Source organism: Miscanthus floridulus, chromosome 8 (genome assembly GCF_019320115.1).
Source record: "Miscanthus floridulus cultivar M001 chromosome 8, ASM1932011v1, whole genome shotgun sequence".
NCBI lineage: Eukaryota > Viridiplantae > Streptophyta > Magnoliopsida > Poales > Poaceae > Miscanthus > Miscanthus floridulus.
Window position 1 is genome coordinate 64,185,847 of NC_089587.1, and position 14,889 is coordinate 64,200,735.

Consider the following 14,889-nt stretch of genomic DNA (forward strand, 5'->3'; position numbering starts at 1 on the left):
GGCAACTCCTCTCTTTGCCGAGTGTTACACTCGGCAAAGCGACCAAGACCCCCCCTTTTTTACTAATCTGTCACGTATAACGGATCCCTCTCAATTCACAATAAACCATGACAATTCATAATAAAACATCATCACAGGCATAATTATATGTCACAGGCATAATAAACCATCATCATAATTCATAATAAACCATCATCACAAGTCACAATAAACCATCATCACAAGTCACAATAAACCATCATCACAATTTACAATAAACCATCATCACAAGTCACAACTAAGTCACAATAAGCCACAAATGCAAATGCAATCACTGTGGAGGCCCTTGGAACCTCTACGACAAATCCGGGTCTTGAGACTGATTATTTGATGCCGCCGATTGATTCTGCACAAAAGAGAAGTATTTGAAACAGTGTTAGCTTCCTTTTTAAGTTGCAGGAAAATGATATATAGGTTAGTACTAACAACTCTAGCAATGTTTACTGACAATAAAACATATATATTTTTGTTAAATTCAACATGATAATAGATTCAATTGTCTTCGCCACATTAACTGAGCCATCTAGATTCAACTGCTGCCGCCAGTTGCAACATGGTGTTAAGCACAGCTTGTTAATTTCGAGCAATTTATATAAAAAAACAAATCTACTTGCTTCCACCAGTGAGTAGCTAGCTAGCTGGTCCATGAAAAGCAGTAAAATACTTGCAGATTTATATCAAGAAAAGCAGTAAAATACTTGCAGATGTAATGCAGTAGCTAGCTGGTCCATGAAAAGCAGTAAAATACTAGCTGGTCCATGAAAAGCAATTTATATCAAAAAAATAAATCTACTTGCAGACACAATGAGCTATATCAGCAGTAAATGTTTCATTTGACGCTAAGTGCATACCGAAGAAATACATGCTTGTGAAACTTACAGTCATGCATATAACGTAAATGTTTGTTGTGGTTGGTTTCTGTTCATCTTTCTTGTAAGAAGTCATTATTTTTCGGTTCTTTTATTTATATATGATCCCCGAAATACAGTTTACTTCAGCATTATGTATTGATATGAAGTTTCAAGAACTGAAATTTTTGCATGTGATGAAAACAACAGGCTGCAAGCAACTCCTCCCAGAATGTGGAGCTCATGCTGCAGGAGACCAGCACCCACCCTGATGGCGGGAGCCTTGTGGTGTTTGCGACTGTGGATGTGGATGCCATCCAAGTGACAATGAGTGGCGAGGACCCTTCCTACATCCTCCTTCTCCCCCTGGGCTTTGCCATCTTCCCAACCACCAACCCTTCGCCAGCAGCAACCAGCACAAGCTCCAGCAATGGCGAAAGCAGCCCAGGTAACACAGATGAGCCTGCCAATGGCTGCCTCCTCACCACCGGCATGCAGGTGCTAGCTAGCGTGGTGCCCTCAGCTAAGCTGAATCTCTCCAACGTCACTGCAATCAACAGCCATGTCTGCAACGCCATCCACCAGATTACAACCGCACTCAAAGGCCAAGGCGCTGGGGTGAGCGGGTTTTAACTGGTGGCTACTGCTGGCTTCGACTAGTAGGAAGAGTGGGAACAGAGGAGAGCATGTCCATGCAGATCAAAATGCCTTCCAAGTCCGGTTATTTTTGCTAACAAACATATCGCAGGTGCAAGCGAGGATTTGACAAGAGCTCGAAACATATCGCAGGTGCAAGCGTCAAATGAAACATTGAGACCAACCACAACAAACATTCAATCTGCAGTATAAGGTGTCAAGTGACTCACATGAGTAGTTGTGGGTGGCTGAGGTGTAGGGAATAGCATCGGTGGCGGTGGCGGCAAAGGTTGACCCATACTCGATGCAAAATTATGCATGTATTGGAACATTTGGTCCATCCTCAACCGATTTTCTTCCTCCATCCTCTGCCGCTCGGCCTCTATCCTCTGCTGAATCATCTCCTCCATCCTCGCCTCCATCTCCTCCCGTTGCTTTGTTTCTGCTTCCACCCGGGCCTATAACATTTCATCCCAATGTTACAATGCAAAGCTAAAGTACGTAATAATCAACGAACGATGAATAAAACAGAAATAACCTGGAGAGCCTCCATCTGGAACTGTGTAGCGGTTGGCCGTGGGCGTATCGTCGGGCTCGCGCTCGTGCTCCTTACTCGGATCTAGGAGAGAGTGGGAGTAGAGGTCGTGTCGATTGTACTGTCGTCAATCCAGTACCGGCCATGCTTCTTGCCTCCTCCCACTCTCATCACGATTTCTCCATCAAGATCCTGGGTGCTCGGATCGAACTGTGGCCCATGAACCTGCCTTGCCATTGCTGTGTACTCACTAACGCGACTGTGGATGCTGGGATCGCTGTACGCCTCGGGCGGGTCCTCCGGGTTGAAGTCAATGTTTGCCGTCGCCTTGCCCTTTTTGGACAGAACCCATGCCTTGAACTAGGAGCAAGGTTGGCCATCATGTGACGATGACTGCGGCAAAAATGCAAAATAATTAGAAATTATGCAGAATTGAGCGTTAGAATAAAGAAATGAATTTGCGTACCCATTTTTTCCTATATCCGTCGAGGCTCAGGCTGCCTTGATGGTGTGATGCACGTGGCATCAGCAAATGCCAATCCTAGCAAGCGTTGTGCGTCTCCACCCACCCGGGCTCCAACCACTTGTCCACCATGTATTCCCAGCACTGGGTATGCTGGGCGCACCAGTACGGAGGCACCTACGTCATCAAGTGTATGACATATTAAAAAATGAAATTAAACGTAATTAATCTCATAAAAAGTAAGTATTAATGTTCTATATTTACCTTCAAGAATTATTCCCAGGTCAGGTTCATTGTTCTGGCCTCTTCTTTTTTAACCTTCATCCCTCTGTATTGAGCATAGTAGTCGATGATGGCCTGGACACGCGCTTCGTAGTGCATGTCCTTCACGAGCTTCTTGGCGGCTTCTTCAGAGATGGAGGCCGCCTTGGCCTCGTACCCCTCCTGGCATCTGTAGAAGTCATGCATATAGACGCGATGTATACAATCATTACTTCAAGAATGTCTAGTGAATGTGATGTATTGAGCAATGTAGTGCGAGGAATACTTACCCACAACTCGCCCTTCACCCGCTCCGCCTTGTTGGGGAATACCCTGCCATCATGATCAGTGGTGTCGAGGGCAGTGACGTAGTGGTCCCATGTGTAGGTCGGCTGCAGCTCTTTGCCGAACTACACTAAGCCAGGGAAGTGTAGCCTGCACAAAAGGCCAAGGATGCCGTTGACCTTGCGGTTGTGGTCACCCCCACTGACCTTAATCAAACCCCTACCCAAGTGATTAAGATAAATTATTAGATTCCATTGTAATTTTCAACATATCAAATGAAAAATTATTGAGAACATCTAAAGTTACTTACTTTTTTCCAGAGGGTCGAATCATCGGGCGTCTCTCAAGAGGTATCGGTCGCCTCAAAAGGGTCGAGGGACCTCGCAACCAGACCTAGGAACCAACTGCCTCCTCCACCTGCTCCTGCTCCTCCTATACCTCCTCCTCATCATAGAGGCGTGCACGGCAGGTAACTCCTCCTCGTCACCAGAGGCGTGCGCGGAAGGTATCTCCTCAGACGACGACGAGGGAGCTACAGGTGATGGGGGCCTCGCCCCTTTACCCTTCCCTTTACCCTTCCCTCCACCCCTGCCTCGACCCCTCCCTGAAGCTGACCCTGAAGCTCCGATCTTTCTGTAAAGCACCGTGATCTTCCTCGTACCGCCCACCATTGTTCAATCACCTGCAATTAAAAAGAGTAAACCAATCAGCATAGATAAACAAAACATACTTAGAAAGATATGACAAATAATAAATAAATTAGTACAGCTCATACATGTATTAGAAATAATCATCATGATTGGGATTCGCTGGATCATAAGTCTCATCATCACTATCACGCGTGTCGATATAATCATCATGATCGGGAATGTCGTCATCACTATCATTGCCTAAATGTAATCGCTGAAGTAATTCTAAGTCCTTCACATTCTAAACCTCGTCTCCAGCATCCTCATCAGCAACCCTTTCATTGTCTACTTCCATTCCAATCGCTTCGATTAAGTCTATCTCAAAACTCCCTTCGAGCCCATCTTCTTGGAAGAACTCTCCGTCATATGTGTTGGGGTCTATGTTGTAATCTTCATTGTTTGGTACAGGTAGTTTATCGTGTGGCGATACCTTGTACACAGCATCCCAACCCTTAAGACGGTCATCGGTTTGGCACGGGTATGAGAGATAATGAACTTGTGTGGCCTGTTGAGCCACAATATAGACATCGTCTCCTGGTAAGACGGATGATTGTCGAATTTCGACCAGCCCAAGATTAGGGGTCCATCTCACTACTGATGGATCAAACCAATGTCATTTGAATATGACTGGATTAAGAGGTTTGCAAGCCATATATTTCTTCAATTCTTCCATAGTACTCGACCCCATCAAAGCCTGGCGTAAAAACTCCGGTATTTGTGGTTCTTTGATTGGGCCGACTCTGCTCGTGGCTTGTTGTGTGAAAGCGATAGCCATTAACGTCATAACCAGTAAACGACCTGACCCTATAGGCACAACCATCGGCAACCTGTCTCAACTCAGCACTCATAGACGCATCAGTTTGGCCCTGCAAGTTCAAGCAGGGTGGTTTGTTATATTATTCGCATGTACGAGCAACTTGTAATGGCAAACTAAGTACGAGCTAAATTGGACTATACCTTCTGTTTGAACCAAGAAATGAAATCGGGCATTCCATTTCCCGCACCCTCTCTGAGAAGGGTCTCAGCTTCCTGCGGGGTAGGTTCCCTTGATTCATGCCAGAATTGACGATGAAATTCCCTGTACCAACGAGAAACATGGGAGTTAGACACAGAATAGTGACTACTTGAGAATAAGTTTGTTGAGAACTTACAGCATGTACGACTCCACTTCGGATAGGTTGGTCAACACATACATCATGATAGTGCACCACTCTTCATGTTTCAAGGTCTTGTTGGTTGCACCACTTGCACTTCCGAGTTGCCCTCGGAAAATGCTAAGGCTCGATTCATCTTCGCCGACATTGTAATGAGGGGGTGGATTATGCACGCTAGGAAGGTTGTCAGCATAGTATTTTGTTGTGAAGTTTGACACCTCCTCCAGAATGTATGCCTCTACAATGGATGCTTCAATTTTGCATTTATTTTTACATTTAGTTCGAAGAACCTTTTGACATCTCTCAATTGAAGAGCACCAACAGCCCTACACAGGCCCCCCCATTCGTGCTTCATACGGGAGGTGCAGAATCATATGCTGCATCGGATTGAAGAAGCCGGGTAGAAAAATCTTCTCCAACTTACAGAGCAACACAGGTGCCATTATTTCCATTTCTGCAACCACGGTACGAGATAACTCCTTGGCACAAAGCTGGCGGAAGAAATTGCTCAACTCCACTAGCACCTGCCAGACATGCTCAGGGACATAGCCTCGAACCATCACCAGAAGTAGGCGCTCAAGCCATATGTGGTAATCATGACTCTTGAGCCCGTTGATTTGCATAGTAGCTAAGTTCACTCCCCTCTTCAGATTTGCTGCATACCCATCAGGGAACATTAATGTTTGGAACCATTCTAGTACCTCCCTCCTTTGGGCCCTCATCAGGACAAAATCGGCCTTAGGCTTTCTCCATGACTTGCCGGCTCTAGGAGGCGCCATGTCTAGCTTTGGTCTATCGCATAACCTCGCTTGATCCACTCTAGCCTTAATGTTATCCTTTGTCTTATCAGGAATGTCCATGATTGTACCAAAAATTGCCTCGGCGATATTCTTTTTAGTGTGCATTACATCAATGTTATGTGGAAGAAGAAGATCATCAAAATAGGGGAGGTTCCACAAGCACGACTTCTGAGTCTAGGCATGTTGCTCGCCATATCCCACAAAACCACCTTCTTGTTTATTGACCTCGAGAGCGTCTAATTGAGCATGAACCACAGCTCCTGTCATCATCTATGGTGCAGGGTCTTTAACTACGACACCTTTCATAAAGTTCTTGATGTCTAGTCTATATGGATGGTCAGGAGGGAGGAATTGTCGATGTTTGTCGAATGAAGAATACTTGCCACCCTTCGTCAACCAAATGAACATCAGAGAAGCCTTGCATACTGGGCATGGGAACCTCCCATGAACACACCACCAGCAGAAAATCCCATATGCTGACAAGTCATGTAGGGAGTACTGGTACCAAACATGCATTTTGAAGTTTGTCTTTGTAGCTCAGTCGTATGTCCATACCCCTTCCTCCCAAGCACGGACCAAATCATCAATTAGAGGCTCCATGTACACACTCATATTATTCCCCGGGTGTTATGGAATTATCAACGACAAGAATATGTTATGTCATTGAAAGAGGATGTCAGGGAGGAGATTGAGGGGGATAACGAACATGGGCCAATAGGTGTACGGGGCAGCCGCCATTCCATAAGGATTGAACCCATATGTTGCCAGCGCAACACGTACATTACGAGCCTCTAGAGCTTTCTCACGATGAATCTCATCAAACCTTGTCCAGGCTTCACCATCGGATGGGTGTACCATCTTCTCAAGATTGTATCGACGTCCATTTTTGTGCCATGTCATCTGTTTCGTGGATTCCTCTGTCATGTAAAGCCGTTGGATCCTCGGTATGAAAGGAAGGTACCATAGGATCTTCATAGGGATTGTGAGCTACCTCTTCTGACCATCACCAGAGTGTACCTCTAGGAACCTAGACAATTCATACTTCACATAGTACTTTTCTTCCGCATACTCTTTCCTAAATAAGATGCACCCCTTCAGACAAGCATGTATCTGCTCGTGTGGCATCTTAAGTGCATGAAGGAGTTTCTGTGCCTCATAAATGTCTTTGGCAAGATGTGATCATCCGGGAGCAGGCTGCCAACAACTATGAGCATAACATCGAAGGCGTCTTGACTCAAGCTAAACTGGGATTCACGGCCATTAGGCGTGCAATGGCATCAAGTTGAGAAACCTTGGAATACCCGTAAAGGGGTTGCTGTGCCGCAGACAACATGTCATAATACGCCTTTGTGGTAGCCTTTGGCTCCTCCTCCCTACGTCCTTCATCGAAGTGTGCTTCATGATAGTCATTTAACATGTCTCCTACCCTGGCATCCCCATCATATTCCTCGATGCGTTGTCTCATGACCTCGTCTCTCCCACGATCGGCTTCACCATGGTAGATCCACCTGGTATAGTCTGCCATAAATCCATTCTTGCAAAGATGTTTACCCATGACCAGCTTGGTTTGCCGACGCGTGTTTGTACATTTGCTTCAGGGACACCAAGTGACACTAGCTCCTTTAACCCTTGCAAATGCCCGTTCCAAGAAAGCATCGGTCTTGTCAATCCATTCTTTGGTCCATGAACTCTGACTAAAGCAGCCCATGTACATCCACTCATGGTCGTCCATCCTCTAGCATATCAACGAGTAATATAAAAAATCATGTTGCATCTACACGTTCCTATACTACCTAATAGGTGAAGATAGGTCCTAATCCCACCCAAGGATGTATAGATGGGGTTAGTTTCCATGCTCTACTCCTATCCGAGACAGAATTTCGGCAGCACCTCCCTGCTGTTCTCCAAATACACGTCCTGGAAGGGAGATTGTGTATCCAGAGAACAACAGGGAGATGCTGCCGAAACTCTATCATGGATTGAAGTAGAGCATGGAAACTAACCGCATCTACACATCCTCGGGCTGTCCAAAAAACGTGGACAATTCGAAACATACACGGTTATAGATATGCAAAGATTGCATATTTCCAACCATATCTCTTTCGAACAGGAGACGCCAAGCTAGGTTACGTGATATACGAACATGATATGGAAAGAAGGGTCTTTTATGCCTCACCTTGCTATCCTGCAAAGTGACGAGTCGAGGATGTTGCAATAGCCTCTCCTGCAATAAAAGAAACATAGTAGTGTCAAATCTAAATTTTGGCAGCACCTCCCTTGCACGGGGAGGCTTCCAAAACCTGCAACAAATAAAATGGCACGATGGCCGACAACCACATCCACACCAAACTGTCGACATAGGATTTCGTCCCATGCCAAGGACACACGCAGCAAGCCAGAAGGGTCCGCTTGATGGAGCAGATCCGCCTAGCTTCAGCGCAGGGGTGGTCGATCCTGCGCAATCCTCCCGAGGCGTGCCAGTCAATTTGACCCTGTAATTGACAAGGAGAGAAAGTTCATCAGTAATTAAGGGCAGAACTTGCCGGTGTTACCAGATAGTCCCGAATGTATGGCTGTGAGAGCCGATATGAAAGGAAATCGGCTAAATAGCCGATTCCAGTATATTCATGAGAATAAGTCAGTTAGAGCTCATGGGGTCGTGTGAAGAGAATCGGTTATAATTCAGGATAAACATCATTTAAACGAATGTTAATCAATGGCAATAAGATATCAATGATGATCGGTCCATACTGAGACAATGATTATGAGTAACCGAACTCCTTTTTATATAAAGAAATAATTCAACATCACTTAATCATTTAATAGAGATAAATCTAATGAACATGTTAGATCTCATCTATCGCCATGACCAGTGGGGCATGAGGCAGAATCATATAGGCCGTAGAAACAACAATAGACTCAATGACCCTAACTCATTACTAATATCAGTGGGGCATGAGGCAGAATCATGCAGGCCGTAATACAATAACAAGATCATGGGGCTAACACCTCTTTCAACTTATCTCTACTTCAACGATCTCATGATGTGAACTGTTCATGAAAGCATTCGATATCGGCTAAACAGCCGATTCAGGCATAGCGCACAGTTAAGGTCATGTCTTATCAGGAACGGGTCTATCAACCAACGATCCCCACTCCACGGTGCCAATAGTGGGGTGAGAGGCAGAATCCCACAGACCATGATGATGGGCCATGAAATGGTTCTCGCTAACCGATAGATCTACTCAAGATCGAACATACCTTAACCGCACGCTATGCACGATTAAGATTGACACAAAACAACCGATAAAAACATAACTCATCGCTTAAGATGTAGATTAGATCAATTTTAGATTAGCAAACGATGTGTTAAACAAGATATAAGGCCGATCCAGGTCAATCTCAATCGAGCAGAGTGATATTGCTGTAATTAGATAAGCAATGAAAGCAATAAGCAATATCAGTAACTTAATGAATCTACCAAAGACTGCCACTCTAAGATAGAGCCGATAACTTGACCTTGATCCAATTCAAGCAGTGGGGTGTGAGGCAGAATCACACATGCCATACTTGAATCAGGCAAGAGTCGATAACTAGCTTATACAAGAGCCACAGTGGGGGTCGACTAGATCGGTGCAACCATACGAACAGAGGTATAAACTATGACGGTACTTACAACAAGCAGTGGAGGTCGACCGGATCGATGCAGCCGTACTTGCTAAAGAACTCGCCGAGATCTACTCTACTCCTACTCCTAAGGGGTGGCCTGAGCCAAAAAAAGTAATTGACTTGTATTTGATTAATTGATTGATTGATTACAATAGCCGGGGTTTGGTATTTATACCTGGAGCCTAAACACGAGTCCTACTCGAGCATGATTTGTTACAACCTTTGGCATAAAATGAAAACATTCCTAATTTAAGATAACTTGGACTCTAATTTTTCCCTTTTTGTAGAGTCTGACATGTAATTTCTCGGTGCCAGCCGTAGTTCATCATTGCTGTCTATTGACGTCACCCTAATATATCTGATTCTAGAGTTGTATTTGAATTGGCTGACATCGATCTTTATTGACTGGCACAACCTTGAAAGCCTGCGAGTTCCCGCGTTCTTTCTCCCAAATTTTGGTGTAAACACATGCCCCCCAATTTTGGGATAAAATGGTTTTATCCCAAAATTCTGACTCGTCGGTTTACCGTGCCGCGACCGTCCTTATCTGAGAAATACGCATAACTCCTGACTTTTCGGCCAGAGCCTCACATAACATCAATAGTGCCTCTTTCGACGCACTCAGCCTTTTTGTTTTCCCCTCTTTTCTGGAGCCAACTTCAACAGCCGACGCCGCCATTACCGGGGACCCAAACCCTAGCAAATCCACCGTTCCGTCAAACCGTTTATTCGAGCTATCTTTGTTAGATCTGAACTTGCTCCGGCTATGATGGCGACCTATGATCATGTTCTTGAGGTATGTTTCCAGTTTCTGTTCTCCAGGTGTTGGCCGTTACCCCGTATTTCTCCGGAGCAAGTTCCGATTTCTAGGAAATGAAGAACGAGATCTTGATTCCATCGGCTATTGTCCCTAATGCTTACTTCTTCGGGCCAATGGGAGACCCTGATCCATCTAATTTTATCTGCCAAGAAAACCACCAGATCCCTTTTAAAAGGTCCATAGTGGACTTGTCTTCTTGGAACAAAACTCCCTTTAGAAATTGGCCTAAAGCGCATAAGGGATGGAGAGACTGGTTTTGTAGGGTATCCGCGAAAAAGGGTGGAGATTGGGAGCTTTATGATCTGAACCAGTGTCTGACACTTTCATTGTCCAAAATGGAGAGAAATGATTCACTCCTGATCTCTGTTTCTTATTTTTGGTCCAATAATGTAAATGCTTTCATTTTTGGCCATGGCCCGATGACCATTACCCTGGCCGATGTATACATGTTGACCGGCCTTAGAACTACTGGATCAATGCAACCTTATGATTACTTGAGTGCTGGTTCCAAAAGACTGGCCAAGATAGCAGACTGTACCGAATGGGCGAGTTACATTTTGAATCATGTTGAGGATGGATCATCTGTTAGTGAACGAGAGTACGTGGCCTTTCAAAATATGTGGCTGGAGAAATTTATCTTTTGTGGGTCGTCTTGTGGCCTGACTTATAATTACAAACTTATGGCAGAACACCTGGCATGAGGTAAGGATATCCCTCTTGGAAAATATCTACTGGGAGCTGCTTATCATCTTATGTACCAAGTGGTTGCTCAACTGCTGAAGAATGAACCAGTACAGACTATCAGCGGCCCTTGGTGGCTGATACAATTGTGGCTCAATCTATACATGCATAAGTCGGTAAGGCCTGATCTCAGAGATATGAGTTTTCCCTCCTCCAATTTTGATGAGGAATACAGAGGCGAAGAAGGAAGAACCCGACAGTGTATGAATTATGGTGAGGCTGCATCGGCCATAACCATTGACTTCGATGTTGGCCACTTCTTCAAAAAGCTTTACAGAGGGTTTGATGTAGCCGTCCTGACTTGGCTACCTTACAAGGAGGATGATGAACTGATCTTTCCATTCAAGTTCTGGTTTGAGTCCGGCTGCTCGGACGAGATAGCGGCCGTGATCTTTAATACCTTTGTCAAGCCCTATGTTCTTCCGACCGAATTTCATCATGGTCGTGGCAAAATGGTCAAAGGCTCCTCCACCCCGGGCAATCCTCCAACCTACGAGTTCTACAACCCTTCTTTTGTGGCCCGTCAGTTCGGCCTCGGCCAACTTCCCCCCGGCCTATTCTTTGAGAACATCTTGAAGCCGAGGGAAGATGTCAGCGACGTGCTGGAAGCTTCCAGAATCTTTCAATTGGGGTCAGACCTTCCTTCTTTTTCCTTGGTTGACTGGGTCATAGCCAGTTTCTCTTCCAGCCTCTTCGACACCTGGTGGCAAGAATGGCGTTCCCATCTTTTCTGTGGGCCAGTCCACCCTCTGTGTATAGCTCTGGATGAGGAATTTGCTTCTGGTAGTGAGGTAATCTTTTATTTCCCTTTTCAGATAGACTACTTGGCGAATCCTTTTGCCAATCATTCTGATTGATCCTTTTAGGATGTCGAATTCGACCCTCCAAACCTGGACAGGAGAGGGTGTCCCATAGATTACCAACCCTCATGCCCAGTTTCAAGGATGGGATCAGCCGCACCTTCCTTGAAGAGGTTGATGAGAACCCTTGCTGCTCCCACAATTGTGACACGTCACCCCCCAAAGCGCAAGGCATCTCTAGGGGTAACTCAGAAGGCTACTACTGGGAAGAGACTGCATAGAACAAGACCATCAGCTGTTCAGGTAATCAATTCTCCTTTTCCTCGGATTGGTGTTTAACTTTCTAATCTCGTTCCTTCATAGTTATCGAGCATTGCGTCACAGTCTACTTTGGGCGCCGGATTGCTATCCCAGGCATTTGATTCAGCCCCAACTGAACCTTCATCGGCTGATCCATGAATGGAGCCAATCTCGGCTAAAATAACCGATACTCCCATAATGACAGAAAATGTAAGTTCCATCTTTGAAATTTACTGGACCATCCTTCTTGATTTCTTGATTCATTGTTATCCCCACCTCTTATTTGGCTATTCATTATTCTAGACATCTTTTGATGAAACATTCGTGCAAGAACAGGAATCTGGTAGTTCACCTATTGGCAATGATCCAATTGACATTGGGAATAATCCTGTGGTCGGTGTTCAGACTGCCGATCCCCCAATCCAGCACACACCTAATGGTAAGGAAACTATATGTCTTTTCCATCGCGATGATCGTGAACTAAAAATTTCCCCTATCATTGCAGATGCCAACGCTGGAAGTTTAGAGCCGACTCAGCTGGATGTTATTGGAGCATCATCAGCTGCCCCTTCCCCTCCGACAGAGGCCGCTATAGAGAAGGCGCCATATCTTCTTTGTTGTCCACTTTGCGATAAATCAAGCCAAACCTTCTAATCAAGTTTTCTCTTGTACACAAGCATCCAATCTTCTAGCCCAGAGCCATTCTCTTAATTTTGAGGAATATTTTGATGAGGATGAAATCAAATCATCAGCTATTTCTCCTAGTGAAGCCCTGTCGGAAGAGACCAGAAAGCGGCTAAGACATATATTGCCAATGCTCGAGAAGGACGTAGCCGATCTGATCCAAGACACCTACTCGATGCAGAGAGTCTTCTTGGCTATAAAGGGTGATCCATCTCCAACCCTCTCCAGAGTCTTGTTATATTTGTCTTCTTTTGAAGATCAAGCTCTGAAGGCGAAAAAAATTTAGAGAAACCTATCCAACCGCAAAGCTTTGATGGCCCAGGACAGCTCCAACAAGCAAGAGGCTAAAGAGTTGATGCGACTAATTGATGATCTAAAAAATTCCTCCTCTAGGACCGATCCGGAGCTTTCCTAGCTAGAAATCAAATGTGCTGAACTTGAGAAGGAACTGGAAAGCGTGAAAGCTGCTATTGACCATCGCAAGTTTACTCTGGCCCAAATCCCCGATGCCGTCAAACAGAAGAAACAGGAATTGCTGGCCAAAGTAAAAAGAAGCAGAGCCATTCGTAGCAGTCTTGAGAACACTCCTGGAACAGCCAAAGAGTATGAGCAAAAGATTGCAGAAGTCGATGTCGTCCAGCTAGAACAATTGAAAATTATCCAGGATGTCTTGAACTTGTAATTCATAAGTTAATGCATGTATGACCATACTTTCTTGTTGTCTCGTTGTATCTTTGTTTTGACTAAAGAGCCGATTTAAAACAACTGATCTCAGACTTCTGATCTTAATCCAGTTGAGTCTAAAAACACAGCTTCTATTAAGAGAATCCTTCGATTTCCCTCCTTCAGCCGTTTGGTACCTTTGCGTATGACTGCTTTTTCTTTTGTCTTTGTTCTATAGGCGATACATATCATATCGGCTTTTACTGTTTTTGAAGATTTTTATTTTTTGAACTAGAGGCGATACGCCTTTGTTATCGGCCATTAGAGCCGAGAATGAATCGGCTATCGAATGTTGCCTGGGTGTCAGGATAACGTACCATAGAAACTTTCACATCAAAAGTCGAACGAGCAATCAACCCAGGTCGAACATCCTGTTAAGTGAAACATGACTTCTTCAAATCCATTAACTCTGAATTTGCCTCCCTATCTAGCATTCATACATCGGCCTAAACCTCATAACTAATACTTGTTTTCCTTTATTCCAATGGCCGATATGAAGCCGTAACCTTTTTTACTAAAATAAACTCTCAGAGCCGATCGCTTGCATCGGCTGTTGGCTTTCATTGCTGATCTTAATGAAGCCTCCTTCCCATGACTTGCCAGAAAAACACTCGAAATCTCCTAGTTCCCAAAAGACTGGATTGGCTATTGCGATGCTTACGGACTCATCAGCACGAACCAGTTCGACATCATCTCCATGCCATTGAATCAAACACTAATGCATGGTCGATGTTATGCAGCAATTTGCATGAATGCAATCACGACCGAGGAGTAAACTGTATGATCCTTTCCCATCAATGACAAAGAACGTGGTGAGCAGAGTTTTACTCCCGATTGTCAGTTCGACGTTTATTGCCCCTCGGGTCTTGGATGTATTTCCTCCGAAGTCTCTAAGCATCATGTCGGTCGCAAGCAAATCTCCTGGTCCCTTGCCAAGCTTACGGAAAGTGGTGTATGGTATAAGATTGACAAAAGCACCTCTATCCACCAACATCTTGTTCATCGGCTTCCCATCAACAAAACCTTTCATATATAAAGCCTTTAAGTGCCAATGCTTGACTGGCTTATCAAATATTGCTTGCTGCACAACTGTTAACTTGGCAACCATCTCTTCATACTCTGACTCGTCGAAGTCTGAATAAACTTCCTGATCTGCCGGAGCTCTGAATTTGGGTGGTAACAGAAAAGTCATTTGGATATTAGCTGATGGTTGCCTCTTATCAGCTATCTGCTTGGTACGCCATACTTGAGTTTTACCGGGTGCCTGAGCCTATTCCATCTCTCTGTTCCTTAGGCGCTGCACCCTCCTCTTTTGGCTTCTTGTCAAATCTCCTGGGCACCACTGGCCTTCCTACCACGTGTATCTTCTTTCAGTGCCTTCCTCTTCATGATCAGCCCAATCCTGTCCAATGACTCTTTTTACCAACCGATCATGAACACTT